Source organism: Pteronotus mesoamericanus, unplaced genomic scaffold (genome assembly GCF_021234165.1).
Source record: "Pteronotus mesoamericanus isolate MK-2021 breed Mesoamerican mustached bat unplaced genomic scaffold, CSHL_Meso_final contig_82, whole genome shotgun sequence".
NCBI classification, from domain to species: Eukaryota; Metazoa; Chordata; class Mammalia; order Chiroptera; family Mormoopidae; genus Pteronotus; species Pteronotus mesoamericanus.
The window spans coordinates 27,793,595-27,810,452 of record NW_026555265.1 but is presented as its reverse complement, the minus strand read 5'-3'; positions in this window follow the sequence as shown (position 1 = coordinate 27,810,452).

Below are 16,858 nucleotides of genomic sequence, written 5' to 3'. Positions count from 1 at the left end.
TGGGGTTCAAAACCAGAGGGAAATAAACAAGCAAAAGGTTGCTCTCCCTTTTGTCTTCAGGCACAGCACAAGTTGTACAACTCTAATAAGACTACCCTATGACACTGTTTTGAGGTCTACTTCCCTACCATCCCCTAAGAAGAATTCTTTCTGTCTTTGGTATTATATTCATGTTCCCATTTCTTAGCACATTTGTGCAAAAGTTTTTAAACCCTCTATATGACAAGGGAGCCATTGGTAACCAGCTTTTCTCTCCTTTTCTTCTTCCAATCTTCCCTGTCTGCACCACATTGCTTGAAGTCCTGCTGTACTCTGAACATCTAGGTGATTTCACTGCTTCCAGAACAGATCCATACCAAGTGATAGAGACACTTTGTATAAGGCCTGATCATAGCATCCTGCAGATGGCATTTAAGAATGACCTCGGAAGAGGTTTGACCTGTTTGAGTACATGGTCTCAGTGGTCATTGTTTTTCATCTCAATGAGCATCGTAATATTTGTAGTCTCAAATTGAAATTATTTTTTTTTTGTTCTTTGTTTTTATTTTGAATTTAAAGTTGACTTCCATAAAGCTTTTAGAAAAGAACTAAACTTTTTTTTTTTACTTTGTAGACCTGCTCTATTATTTGGCTATTGAGATAGGTAAGTGTGTGCTTAAAAATGTGCGTCTCCCCATTTTCTTGCCTTTCCAATTGCATTCTGAATTTTCCCATTCTTTCTTCTCTTCCCTCTCTCCTTCCTTCCCTCTCTCTTTCTCCTTTCCTCTCTCTTTCTCCTTCCTTTTTCTCTGCCAGGCCATTTTTCAAATATACATCAAAGATACCACAAATGTCAGTATCTGATAGGATCTGTTGCTCCTGTTATCTGAGGAGCGACCTTTTATTTTTTAAGATGACTACAGACTTACATTTAAATATGTTTTCAGTACTATTTTGAACATCAACTTTTTAATTACATCTTTCAGTGTTAAGAAGTTGAAAAATATCTGTAGGTGACTCTACTGTTCCATGTCTCCATCTTTTGTCTCTTGTGGTTCCTTGAGTTCATTGTTTCTCCCTCTAGTTTTAGGTTGGGAATGTTTGTGGCATTTGTAGCAGGTAGTTGTAAAACTGGACCATTCTGCTCTCTCATGGGTTGCTCATGAAAGCCTCTTTCTTTTCCCTTACCCTTTGCTCTATCATTGTCTCTCTCTGCTCGCCACTCCTATTGACTGGCACAGTAATCCCAGGAGAGTGACTCCCCTCATGGAAAAACTAATTCCTTTGTCTTCTCTTAGAAAGACAAGTAGCCACTGATGTCCCTGGAATCTAGTTGGATTCGGTGCTATGAACTCTTCTATTGAGCAATCACATCCTAGTGTAAGACTAACAGGTCAATTGGTTAACAAAGAAAGCTGTTTTTCTTTTGAGCTATGAAAAGACCCTATTTTCAAATACATTTTAGAAAATAGAGGGGAAAATGTCTGACCAGCATTGTCCTGTTTTCTGCTACAAAATGTGAATAGTTCGAGTGAAATCTTTTGTCATGGTTGATGTATCTCAGAAATAAGCTGGAACTCCAAAATTTTAGAGATAATTTTTATCTCAAAAATTGGTCATCAGAAAAATGTACTATGCTTCTTTGCTTATGATATTCCTGATTTTAATTAAAAGCCAATTTTACTTTAAAACAAATAAAACAAAAAAATAAAAAAGGCTATATTCCATGAGACAAAGAAGACCTAGCAATTCCACTTCTAGGTATTGATCTGGAGGAACTCAAAGTGCTAAATTGAAAAGACATATACATCTGTATGCTAATTGAAGCATTATTTACAATAAGCAAGATATGAAAGCAACCTAAGTGTATATCATTAGATGAATGGATAAAGAAGAAGTGGTACATATATACAATGGAATATGACTCAGCCAAAAAAAAAATGAAAACTAGTCATCTGCAACAACATGGATGAACTATAGCACATTTTACTAAGGGAAATACCCATATTTTGCAATGAACACTTCTTTGCCCAAATTTCTGAGGAAAAAATAAGGCTGTGCATTATACATGGGTATAATGATTATACATCATTACATATAATGGGTATAATAATCCCATGTATAATGCACACAAAAATGTGGGTGCACATTTTATACTGCAAAATATGGTAAATCAGACAGAGAAAGAAAATGCCATATGATTTCACTTATATATGGAACCTAAAAAAAGAAAAGAAAAAACAAACAAAAAAACAAGCATGAGAGAATCAGATGCATAGATACAGTGAATTGATGGTTGCCAGATGGGAGGAGTTTGGGGAAAGAGTGAAAAAGATGGAGGCTTTAAGAAATATGAAATTAGTTACAGAATAGTCATAGAGATGTAAAGTACAGAATAAAAAATATAGTCAATAATATTTTAATAACTATGTGTGGTGTCAAGTATGTACTAGATTTATCAGGATGATCTCATGTTATATAATATCTAACCATTTAATTGTGCACCTGAAATTAATATAATATTGTATGTCAACTGTTTAAAAATGTTTAAAAAATATTTAAAGTAAAAAAATTCTAGATGTTGAAAATATAAAACCTGATTTGTCACTGACTTGATAATTATTGTAGCCAGGTCAGGAGAATATAGGGGTTTGTGTTTGACATTTTTATAATAATATCTTAAATCTCTTACTTGTGAACGAAATAAAAAGAAAGTGAGAATAATAGCAAGAGGCTGAATAAGAATGGCCTAATAGGAGCAGCAAGCAGTACAAATATGAGAACAGAAAGGGGAAAAGGAAAAAGGAATGGTGCAGAAAGTAAATTAGTTGCCTTCCTGACTGCAATCCAGTATTGCTAATGTCTTTTGGGTGGGTGTCTATGGAGATGGGAGAAAAAAACAAACAAATAAAGACAGCATAAAGTAAGGAATGCCTTAGAGACTGGAGAGGAGGAATTTCAAGAAAAATAAAGGCACGTTTGCTACAGTTTCAGTAGTACAACCCCATGCTACCCAAAGCACAAATATGCTTAAGCAGGACTTTTTTTTTTCCTACAGCAGCAGCTATACCAGATCACAGATAGAGATTACACACACACACACACACACACACACACACATAAACATACAAAGATGTAAAGTATTTGGGTAGAGGCATCCATCCAATACCTCTTTAGATTCTCAGCAAAGCACACACTAAGTTCAGTAACTATTGCCTGGTGCAGGAGCAAAGAAATCACTATCTCCCTGTAGTTTTCCTCTTATATAAGTTTTAAATATCATATTTGAATTATGAAAAAATATGTACATGCACACATGAGTTATAAAGTATTATGTAATAAACAAGAGGAATACACCAGCAACCCAGGAAATAGAACATTACCAATAATTTGCATCTACCCATATGCTTCTTATGTTATCCATACTTCAATCTCCCTGCCTTTTACACCATTAAGGAAAGTGGATGACCACGTTGATGTCTACCTACTGCCATATAAACAAGGGATCACTGCACTATCCCTTTAACCACTAAAGAAGAACAACAGAAATGTAATTATTTTTTTATGTATTGCTTCTGTGTTGCAAATATTCAAGAACAAATTATTTATGTTACTGTTACTAAAATTTTAGTATACATGCACTTAAAATAGGGAACTAAACTGAAATGGGAATATTTGATTATATTATACATCTTCCTCAGCTAGAATAACTGGCATCTTTCAGGATCCTAAGCTGCGCAGTCATTGTGAGGTTATTTAGCTGGGTGTGACTGTATACATCTGTCAGTTAAATCACATACACGAATGCAGTACGTAGCATTTGGGAACATTATGTAGACTCATGACACTCCCTAGGGGATTATGGATCTGGAAAATAATGAACGAATTATAAGGAGAAAAATATATGGCTTTCATTTATGACAGATATAATCTAGCTGTAATATTGTTCATGTGATATGTAGAGTAAATAAGTGGAGCTGCCTGCCTCATACCTGCAATCAGAAACTTAGACAATAAAAGAGTGCATGTGGCAATAAGTAGAGCTCTAACAAGTTTAATTAGTGTGTCTTATCACCGACTTATAAAGTAGTCACAAAGACCTTAATAATATTGCTTACTCTGTTTATGAAAATATTTTACAGTGATAAAACACTATATTACACAATTTATTTCTTCATTTTTTAAAATAAACTAAAAGATTTTTGAGCATATAGTCTAGATTTTACAGATCACCCTCGCTATACCTATATGACACTCTAACCAAATACAGACACATGCAAGATGTCTAATCATTATTGATTAAAAATACTTTAGGTAGATACTTATAATAAAACTAAAGACAATTTTAATATAAATATGTTTTAAACATTCAATATATATCAAAAACAAAAGAATGTACTGACCCACTAACAAAAGTATTTTATCCATAAATATTAATAATTTTAAATTTCAATCACTAAACAAGAGGAAAACTGTACGTTTCTAACATGTTCTTATTAAACATATCTGAAATTTAACCTTATGTTTTCATATTAAACAAAACCCCAATTATTTTATGTGCATTATTATTCTTTAAAATACAAATAATTTAATAACTTGAAGTCATTTTACCGAACATATGTAATCCATTTCCTACTATCATTCCACAAAAGCAAGGAATATCTCTGAGAAATTGAAGTTCACCGAAGAGACCACAGTTTATAATGCAATATGGTATGTGATGGTAATTACAGAGTTATAAACCAGAATGAACTGGCCCCAATGTGAGGTTCTACTTATTTTCACTATGATTATAGGAGAATCCTTTTAAGGAGTGTTAATGAGAACATAAATTTTAAAAATAAATACTATCTCAATAAGCATACATGGGGTAGGAGCACACTTCAAAACTCAGGACCAGCACAAGAATAAATAAGGAGTATTTGGACATGGACTGTGACATCCTCCTGCTTTGGGCTTTAAAGTGCTTGGAGGACATTGTAAGGGAGATCAGAGCCAAAAGGTAAAATGAAGGACCATAAGTATTATGGCAATTAATGAAACTCTATTTTGTAGGTTCTATAAGTACCATTTTTATTTTGAATTTTGTGTTTTTTTTCCCTTGAGCAAAGTATTAACACAATCAACATTATATCTAAGAGAGTAACTCTGTCATAGTATGAAGTATGAAATTGACCAGTTAGGAGGTTCTTGTAATAGTTCAGACAGTGGGTAAAATTATGTCAGGAAAAATGTAAATAAAAAGATAAAATGTTTCTTTGTTATGAAGAGAAAAATAATATTGTTTTTGCTCTTTAAACTTTTAGGACACGTTTTTCCCAAAAATATAATGTGCTACAAACTTTAAAACACAGGAAGTACATCAGAAGAGAATGAATGATGGAATAGTGTTTATCATTATTATTATTATTTACTTCATGGTAGTTTGTGATTTTTCTACAACAGACATAGGAATTAAAACAGATATAAAAATAAAGGGAGAAAGAATCAGAATCAAGACAGGACTAGAACCCCTGGCCCAAGAAAACTTTTTAACTTCCTATTACATCTTTGATAACAGCCTTCCCAATTACAAAATGGCAAAGCAAATGACATATGCATACATAGTTTCTAAAATTTCTCCATACAGTGATGTTAATACAAAATGATAAAAAGGTGTTAATAAATCTAATGTTAAAGGATATAAATGTTAATAAAGAAATTATTCACATTTTATAAAAGTAAAGAATCACTTGATACAATAAATATTGAAGTCATTATTTTAACATTCGAGGGAGAAAAGGTAGATTATTATGATCTGGTACTAAACTCTGAGAATACCACAGTCCTCAAAAAACAAAAACACTAGACTTCAGGAGCTTACATTCTAAGAAAAGATTAAGAGAAAGTACAGAATATTTTCACTTAGATTCATTTTTGGATTCCCAGGCCCTAGCAAGAGCCTGGAGCAAAATAGTTACTCAATAAATATTTAATTAAATGAAAAAAATAGATAAATACATGAATAACTTTAGTGGCTGTTGGTATATTTATATTAAATATTGAAAAACGCATACACTGTATTAGTCTGCTAGGGCTGCCATAACAAAATATCACAGACTGGGTGGCCTAAACAACAAATATTAATTTTCTTACAATTCTTTAAGCTAGAAGTCCAAGATCAAGGTGTCCACAGGTTTGAGTTCTCAGGAGACCTGTCTCCAGGGCTTACAGATATCTCTCTTATCTCTGTGTCCTCATTGTGACCTTTTTCCCTGTGTCTGCACTCCTATCTCTTCCCCTTCTTATTCGGAGACAAGATGTACAAGATTAGGACTCCAATCTTATGACTTCATTTAATCTTAATTACCTCTCTAAAGGTTCTATCTCCAAATACAGACACAGTAGGGAGGGGTTAGGGATGAATCATAAAAAATTGGGTTTGGGGAAATATAATTCAGTTTTTTTCCTAGGCTAATAATTTTTACTTATTTACTTATTTATTTTTAAATTTTTTCCAAAAAAGCTTTTTTACATAATGTCATTTATATTTTTTTGTTATAACTCACACAGGTTTTTTTTTTTTTTTAACTGTTGCTCAGTTACAGTTGTCCTGCGTTTTTCCCCCTTACCCTCTCTTGCCCCAACCCCCCACCCACTCCCACAGTCATTCTCCCCCCGTTGTCTGTGCCTATGAGTCCTCTATGCACGCTCCTTGAATTTCCCCTTCCTCTTCTTTCCCCTATAATCCCCCTTTCCCTCCCCTAGGGTCACTATTACTTTGTTCTTTATTTCCATATCTTTGGTTCTATTTTGCTCATTTGTTTGTTTTGTTGATTAGGTTCCACTTAGAGGTGAGATCAAATGGTATTTGTCTTTCACCGCCTGGCTTATTTCACTTAGCATAATACAGTTTTCAGTTTATAACAAACACTGATTTATTTTATTGCATATTTTATTTTATTCTAAGTCACTGTTGTATAATAAATGATAAGAAATACAAACTCTTAAAGAAGAGGTTAGATATCTTTAAAAAAACACTGAAAGTTTCAAGAGATATTAAAAATATCTCCAGAACTTCACAAAATAAGCGAATGCCAGTCATTCTTCTTTTATCTATTTCTTTTTTTCTTTTATCAATATCTAAAGAAAATGCATTCCTTTCTTTGTAATTTTTCTATGGCAGTTAAAAGAACATGTGCTGTGGAAGGGTCAGGGGAAGAGGAGGTGTCCTTTCAATTTGCATTATCAAACTAAACTAATGAGCTTCCATCAGGGAAAATGAATTAGAATTAGAATATACACTAAATATTCCTTATCTGAAAGTTTAAAGAAAACATAATGTACTCTGATCCTCATGATAGAAAATAACTGATGAGGAATAACCTAAGGAAAAGTTAATTCAACCACTGATTCTGTATAAAAAGATGACAAAAATCAATTGATAATTAAGTTAATTATTTCATCAGACCAAACTTCAAAAAGAAAAAAAATTTAAAAAGCAAAACAAGAATAAAAATCTTAGTTAGAACTAATTTAAAAAAAAAACTGGTGGCTAAAATATTTATACTGTTTCTACTCTTAAAAATTATAACATGCTTACTCTGTTTCTTAATATTTTCTACAACTGGGTACTTCCTAACTTTTTATCTTTAGTGTCTTCAATACATTCTTTTGGCATTATAAAATCCAAGTTTCATAAAACTGGTAGCTCAAATGCCCTTAATGTATATACAGAATTGCTAGGTCACGGAAAATGTGCTTGGTGCTGGCTGGGTGGAACCTGAAGATGTCGTCTTTTTTTTTTTTTTCCTCCCCAAAGCTGCCACCCTCTTGTCAAACCCTACACCCAACAAACAGTCTGTACCTTCCTGCCAGGGAGGAGGTACTTTTTCTAATTTTCCATATAGTATAGAAAATAATTACTCTGCTTAAATGGAATAGGCGACCCAGTTGTTAATGAACATCAGCAGTCAAGAATATTGCCCACTGTCCCAGGGAATTTTGCATCTCCTAATAATCAAGTGTCCAATCAGACAACAGGAGCCATGCAACCCATTGCTTCTTTTTTTTTTTTTTTTTTAATCTTGGTTGTTAGGAAGAAACATTCTGGTTGTTATACTCAGTTTTGTTCCTCTCATCATCCAAAATATTGATTTCCAGTCTATGAGTATTTTTTCTCTATTTATGTCTCCCTTCCATTTTTATTATCTTTTAATTGTATTAATTAGTTTGAATCTTATACCATGTGTGCCTTTATAGAACACCCATCAATCTTCACTTAGTGTCCACTATCTACCAGAACCCTATCAACTATATCTCATGTAATTATTTGATTTCCAAATTAAGTCTGAAATTTTACCAAATCTTAAATGTTCTCACTTCTTTAAACTTGCTTTAATTTCCATTTCTCCTGACAGAAATTTCTTTACATACAAAGGCTCTACTAGCCTCCTTATTCAATCCAAATCTTCCAGGCAGGCAAGTCACCTCGAAGTTTGCTCTAGAGGCATAGTCATTCTGCTGATTCTACCCACCGCTAATTTACCAGACCCAATCTTGAGAAAACTCTACTATCTCCTATTTCTATTTCTTTTCCTTTACTAGAAAACAATGAAGCAACTCATCTCTAATCAACTTCCTATTGCATTTTCTTTGTACCTGTCTTAAGTAACTGTCATCATAGAAACTCAGTTACCCTTGGCTTCTCTTTCTGTCCAAATCCATCTATTCAAAAATGTTGTACCTTCTAATTATTTTTCAGAAGCTGCTCTGTTTTTCATTCCTATTGTCCCCACCCTACCAAGCTTACTAAGATTCTCACTACTTTGTAAATGGAATCATACCTTTATTTCATATGTGCTTATTCTGGGAAGAAAAATATATTTTATTTATCCACATGTTTTTCACAGGCCCTGCCCTTAAGCACAGATGGATTTTATTAGCTCTTTCTACACATAAATAATTGTCTCATAAATGATATTCTTATTTCCAGTCTCTTTAGTTTTTTAAATCAAATCTATACCACAAACCTTAGAAATTGTTAAAGAACAGCTCTAAACATGTAATGACCTGGAAATTCTTTAGTTTCAAAGTAAAATCTATACTGTATTCCATTCTAGCCTCAACCTGTCCTTCTGTACCTGTTTAATCCATTTCTCAGTGACTATTGATAAAGTCTTCTCCAGTCAACTATCCTGAACTATTTTATCTTACCTGTCCTCTATGGTGCCTCCACCTGTTCTCATTTTGTCTATATAAATATAGAATTTTGAGTTATATCTCCTGTTTTCTTCTTCCATTGGTGCCTAAATTTACTTTATTTTATCTTTGCAGTATTTTCTAGAATTGCTTGTGGCATAAATATTAAATAGAATAAACTCTATCCCTAGGTACCACTGATCTTTCTGTTATTATAATTTAGCTTTTATTTTCTAGAAATTTATCAATGAAACTGTATAATATGTACTCTTTTTCTCACGAACTTTTCACTCAACTTAATAAACTGAGATTCACCCATGTTGTTGCATATACTAATAGCTCTTTCTTTTGTATTACTGAATAGCCTTTCTTTATATGGGTATACCACAATTTTTTATCCATTACTTTGTTGATGGACTTTGGTTATTTTCAATTTTTGCCTATTAAAAGTAAAGTTGCTATCAGCATTCACATCCAAGTCTTCTCTTGAACATGTTTTCATTTCTCTTGTGTAGTCACTGAGGAGTGAAAAGCTTGGGTAATATGATAGAACTGTGTTTAATTTTTAACACTAGCCAAATGGTTTATTAAATTGGTTATAACATTTTTCTTTCTCAGCAATAGTTTATGAAAATTCTAGTTCCTCAACATCTTCACCACTCCTTGATATACTTGGCCTCTTCCAGTTAAGATAGTACAATAGATATATAATGATATTTCATTGTGGTTTTAATTTTCTTTCTTTAATGACAAGTAATATGAAAGCTCTATTCATTTGCCTTTCTACAATCATATATTCTTGGTGAAGTGACTTTAAATCTTTTACATATTTTTAAATGGGGTGTTTGTTTTTTATTGAGTTTTGAATGTATGTATATATACATATATACACACACACACACACTTAAATTAATAATTAAAGTGTCATTGACAAGATAAAGACACCTATCTGTATGTATATATAATCAGTATACATATATACACACATACACATACATTTGGTACCTATTTTAGTCTCATGGCTCATAAGTCTCTGTGTTTTATAACTATTAGCTTTTTGTAAAATTAAACTGAGAAACTCTAGGCTATTGAGGTTGAAAGAACAAAAGAACTATGAATTATCTAAGTATTTAACACATTTCAATTTTATATCCTCCCATTGATATAGTGATTTCCTTTGCTTTGAAATGTCTTACTGTCTTCCTCTTCTGATAAGCAGAACAAAAATAAAAGATACCAAATCTTACTTATTAATCAATAACAAAATTCATATACTTTTTCTGCTAAGAATATGAAAAATCAAATGTTCTTTATTTCCTATTAAATTATATTATTTCCAACAAATCTCCCATTCTTAGATAAAACAGAAATATATTGCATCATATTTTTTCTTTACCACATTTTCAATCACTATTATTTTATCTGTACAATCTTTCATATTTTTTGCTTCTATGTCTCTTAACATATAAAGTTAAGGGTTATTAATAATTACAAATAAAATAAATATTGACTTGCTTAATTAAATTTAACTTATTATAACTGTGTTCTTTTAAGATTTCTAACTATAAATTATTTTGAATATTCTAGTCTATAGGAATGTAATCATGATTAACAAGGTTAAAATTCTGTTGATCTTTTAAATGTTAATTATTAAACATATATATTTTTATTTTTATGAGACATGATACTATTTTAATTCAGTTGAGGTATATTTAAAATAAATATTACATTTTAAATAGATATTTGATAGCAAATTAAAATTTTCTAAATCAACTTTTTGGTATCATACTTGATATATAAAATGTACAGAGGTATTTTATAGATACTCAATATTTTACATTATCAATTATTATAGTCCATAACAATTTTAAGGTCAAATATTGCCAGTCCTCTGATATTAATTTTTTGATATAGAAACCAATATACACCATAAACAATAGAGTGTCATCAATCATATAAACTTTAAAAGATATATTGCAAATATATTTCTAAGTATTTCATTAAAAGTCATTGACAATTTAGACACCAATCAGGACTATCACTTATAAAGGACATATAAGGCAACAAAGGAGGTAAATATGATCATCAGACCGATTTTTATTCAATATGTACATGATTAATTTTGGCAGAGAGTGAAAGAAGATGAGGTAAAAGTAAAGCCAAAATAAAAGCACTAAATTAGAAAAACAACTGTAGTCTCTGATGCTAAAAATAGATTAGATATTAACATAAGGAACTTTGTTGTAGTCTATGAATATATGCAGCTGGCATTTGGGCTGCAATCAACAACTGCTCATGTACTTCCTGTAGTAAATATATGTATTTGCGTGTATAGAACAGAACTTATGCCTTGAAATGGAAAGCAAATGACAAATTCATATTTAAATCTCTCTAGCCATATAAAAATCATTTGGTTGTTTAAATTGAGGCTTCCTATTAAATTCATTATTTCTTATCAGTAAGAGATAGGATGTTTAAATTCTATATTAGAACATGTCTTTAGTTTGTAATTTTATCAAAAAAGAAAAAGCCAGTAGCTATATCGGTGAATAAGACATGTCTTTATGTATTTTATAGGCTAATTTGGAAGTTAGTGATCTCATAGGGTGAAAAGTCTAAAAGGCAAGGGAATGTGCCCAGCTGGGTTCTGTGACAAATACATTGCCATCTTTTAGACAAATGGGTCTCAGACATTGATGCAGACAGGAGTCACTGGGGAATCCTTTATTTAAATTTTTTTGTGTTTAATATTGATTTTTTAAAAGATTTTATTTATTTTTAGAGAGAGGAGAAGGGAGGGAGAGGCAGGGAAACATCAATGCATGGTTGCCTCTCGCAGGTGCCCTACTGGGGACCTGGCCTGAAACCCAGTCATATGCCCTGACGGGGAATCAAACCAAGGACCCTTTGGTTCGCAGGCCAGTGCTCAATTCACTGAGCCACACGAGCCAGGGGGATTCCTTTAAAATGAAGATTCTGTTTGAGTAATTTTGAGATAACAGCTGGAGAGTCTGCATTTCTAACACTATCTCAGGTTTCACTGATGCTGTTTGTTGGGGTCATTGTAAAGTTTAAGCTTCAGATTATGTTCCAAGTACACAAGACCCTAGAATTATCTGTTAAAATGGATTTGAAATAGTTCAGAGCCCAACTGGGTCTCTCCTTTGGTTCGCTTACTGTTAATCTAATAGGCAATTGTATTTAGGGGTAGGGATGCAGAGGGTGTTTACACTTGCTAGCAAAGATACTTCTTACATCATGTCTAGTCTAGTCTGAGGTGAAAAGGTGACTGGATGAGGATCAGGGGCCAGCTTTATCTGTGTCACCATGTTAAATGGGGAATTCAAAGGAATCTAGAAATTCTAAATTCAAACAATTTCCCCAGTTCATTAGGGAGAGCTTTTTATCAAGGTAGGAGATTCAAACATATTCGTATTTTTATGTATGATTTATTAGCATGATTTGCAATTTTTAAATATTAAGGTCTATTGTTATGGGCTTCCATTTGATCTCTTGTTCTATGCCTTGAAGATATTAGGATTAGCTGCCAATGTGTGTGAACATATTATATCACATTGTTCCAGTTATACTCAGGGATAAGGATTCTCAGGGTTTGCTGAAGAAGGTAATGTTCTGTTACACCACACAGACATACAAACACACACAGAGTCACATAGAGATAGATCTACAGGTATTATTATGCATTGAATAGTCATAGTGATTACTTATTTACAGGATTTATACTCTGAGAGTCACATTTTGTGGGAGTAGGGGATAAGAAACAAATTAGGATATCTACATACTTTAAACATTTCCACTTTTTTCTATGTAATTGGGGAATCAAGAACAAAGTTGAAAGTACAAAAACAGTTTTCCTACTGGCACCAGGTGGTTCATTTCTATTCTAGGAAATCAGGGAACTTTGTGACAGAAAATATTACTATAATACTCACTGAAAAAAAAAAAGAACTTCCAAGTCACAGAATAAATCAGCCATAATTTGGGAGCAAACTTTAACCTTGTATTTTGATGTTCATGCAATTGTAAAAATGTGAAATGTGAAAATATAAGATGTTATTATAATATTAAAAGGATTCACAAGAAAAATAGAGCAAGATCAATATATTATGTTTGAAGTTATTAGATTTACTCTAAGTGTCCCATTAATCAAAAAAAAAAAAAAAAGGACCAACACAGCTCTATTGCTTTTACCCTAAGACAAGGATATCATCATATAAGCAGATCAGACAACCATAAAGAAAAATACTGTATCAATATATTATATTACATAATGTAATTTTGAATAAACACATTAAGGTAATTTGAGACTTTTTGATAGAATAGTGAACGGTTACAACTATTTTATCCTCTGTCATTCCTCCATCTTCATGTCCTTCTAAAAATGGAAAAACAGAAAAGTTAAATGACTTAGGATGTAGCTCCTTTTAAGATATACTTCTGGGATCATATATAGTTAATATCTAAGTGGCACTCAGAATAAAAATATTTTAATTCTATTCATATTATTTCACCCACACTGCAGTAATACATTAAAATAATAAACCCCTCATCTCTTTCAAAATAAGTTTTTACTTAATCATAAAGGGGAGAAATTATTGGCATATATTCAATAAGACTTGAGATTAGTTTTACTTTTGGGTGTGCTATACACACCGACCAAAATCTCCTAGATTTGAAGATATTTTTATTTCCTTAAAATTCTACCATGCTGGTAGAAGTTAAAAAAAAGAATAAAGAACACATGGACCAATATATGGTCCTCTCGAAACAATATAAGGTAAAGACATGCAATAACACCTTACTAAGGAGGAATTCAGAACCCCCTTTGTATTAAATGCAGAATGCTAATTTGATTTTTACTTAAAAAGGAAGCTTTGGAATAAATATCATTGCAAAAATTATTATAAGACAAGAAGAAAAACTTAGTGTTCTTGCAATTTTTACTGTATAAAAATGATTATTTTTAGCTACTTTAAATTACATATTCAATATATGCAGTGTAGTCTGAAAATATGTAAATCAAACATTTTTCTGGTCTCTGACTTCAGTTTGGTGAATACCTTCACATACTACTCTGCTGAAACTAGTTTCCTGTAATGCTCAATAGATAATCTGAGGAAATATGAAAAACTTCTATTAAAGAATTCTATCACATTGTAAAAATGTGGGGAGATAATTTAGTAGATTACTGGAAAGTACTAGACTTCCCCGTACTTAGAAAGGCAAAGAATGTGAAGATGGACAAATTTTTAAAGACCTACTTTCCTGTTTGGTCAGTCAGTCAAGACTGATCAAATTACTGCCTTATTCTCAACCTTTTTTCTTCCAAATATTTCACCATTTCATTATTCTGGGTTTCCTTTTTAATGCTCAATCCTGTACTGGCAAGCGGGTGCTCAGGCAGACTATGACTTTTAGCTGTATCATTTAATTTTTCAGCTGAGCTTTAGGTAATAAATCTGTTGTCAGCCTGTCTATTTGTGTCACCCTGAGACACATGAGGAATGAAGCTGTGAGAAAAGCAAACCAAAGCACATTCTCTGCTTCACGGCTAAAAGCAAAAGATCAACAGCTAAATAAAAATGCCTGTCTCTTACACATTGTAAAACGCATGTTGAAACCTTTAGCGCATTTTTCCTTACTTCCAAAAACAAGTTCTCTATCTGAAACAGATCTGGCATTTGCATATAGTTGTTATGCTTTTGCAGTGATTTTAACTCAGACACTACTAAGTAATTAGTAAGAAACAATGCAACAAACCTTAATTTGGAATTCTTCAAGTAAAACATAATATTTAAAATTTTTCTCGGTGATACTAAGAAGCTAAATGGGTGGGTAGAATGCGATAAAACTTTCAGAAATTTATCATGAAAATTTGAGAAATCATTTGACTCCACTGGTGTCAGTTTCATCATCTGCAAAATGAGGCAGACAGTTTTAGGTGATTTCTAAGGTCACTTTGAGCTCTCAGATGCTTTGCCACTCTAATATTATAAATCACACACTGCTTCTCATTCACACATATATGACTTAAAGGTGACTATCATTTAGAGAAAGATGCATACTTAAGGTATGCCACTAACTCTATACTGCAATTAATATGCTCATTAAATTTTGTTACAAATGGGAAATTTTTCAACCTCACCTTCAGCACTTAGCTTAAAGATTAGCACAAAGTGCTTTTCAAAAACCATGTTTTCTTTTTTTTCAAAAACTGATATTCTTCTTTTTAATCTCTCTTTATAAAGTTAATGCTGAATTTAATCAGCATGCCTAATGAACTGAAAATCTCACATCTGCCACTGGACCCTATATGGTAACCTTATCTCATGATGCATCTTCTCTTCATGTATTTTGTTATGAATGTAAATGTTTATCTTAATAGTGGCCAGTCATGAAAATCACTGCTTATATTCAGGCCTCAATGTGACAATGTCTATTGAATGCAGTGGGAGAATTTTCATGACATGCTGAGCATTTATTTACAGGGGCTGTCCAGCATTTAAAAGAGCTCTGTAAACACAAACAATAGTTCAGGTTCTTCTCATTTACTGTCTGATAAAAATCAAATAACAGTATGCATGCCAATGAAGGACCATGAATTTTTCATATATTTTATTCCTTCTCCCTCCTTCAAACCCCAGTATTCTCTGAAGTGATTACACAGTCTTCCATCAGGAACCTTATCCCCTGTGTGGCAAGAGGCCAAAGGAACATGAGCTTGAACTGACCTTTTGATAAGTCTGCACCATTTTTGCAGCCTTAAAAGAATATCAGGCAAACTCCAGAAAGCAGGCCAATTCATGAATCATGAGATGGAGAAAGAGTGAAGTGCTAATATTTTTGAATTCTTCTAAATTTAAATATTGCCTAAAGCAAAGTTCTTTTAAAATGATATGAAAAACTCTGTGTGTATTTTTGTGCATATGTATATATATGTATACTCATACGGACAAAAATATACATTTTTACATAAACACATATGTACACTACATATACATATATACATACATGTCTATGCATATGCATATGTACATACATACATACAGTTTATCAGTTTTCAATTCAGGGTATGTGACACAAATAGGCCTTTAATAGTTTTGTGTTATTCTATCATTCAATAAGCATTTCTGGAGCACCTAGAGCATCAACTATACACACTAAGATACACTGGAGAAAATACTCTAACACATACTAAACTCAGCACTCTGAAACTGCTGGAGACAATTATGTATGGGGTATACAGCTGTGGATAGAGGGCATTTTCTTTACCTTTACAGTAGGAACAGGTTTTTCCTTTTGTGAAGTTTTAAAGACAATTCCTTTCTCTTTTCCCTAAGAAAAGCTTAATCAAAATTTCACCAATTCAGCCCAAGATGATTCTCTTAACCTTTACTTAAAATATTAAAAAAAAGTATGTATTAATCATTATTCCTTAGAAGTGTGACGAATTTTTATAATTTTACTGACCTAAATGAGCATCTTCCCTTTTGTAAAAAAAATATAAATTCATAGAGTATTTGAAATGAATCAAAAGTATTCTTTATGGACATTTCTCTGTGCCTAACAAGGGCCTTTTAAAAATCTATCCTCTTAGGTTAAAATAATTGAAGTGTTTTCTAAAGAAAATCTCAGATTCCAAAGGGATCTTTTCTTTATTATATTTTAAAATCCATTA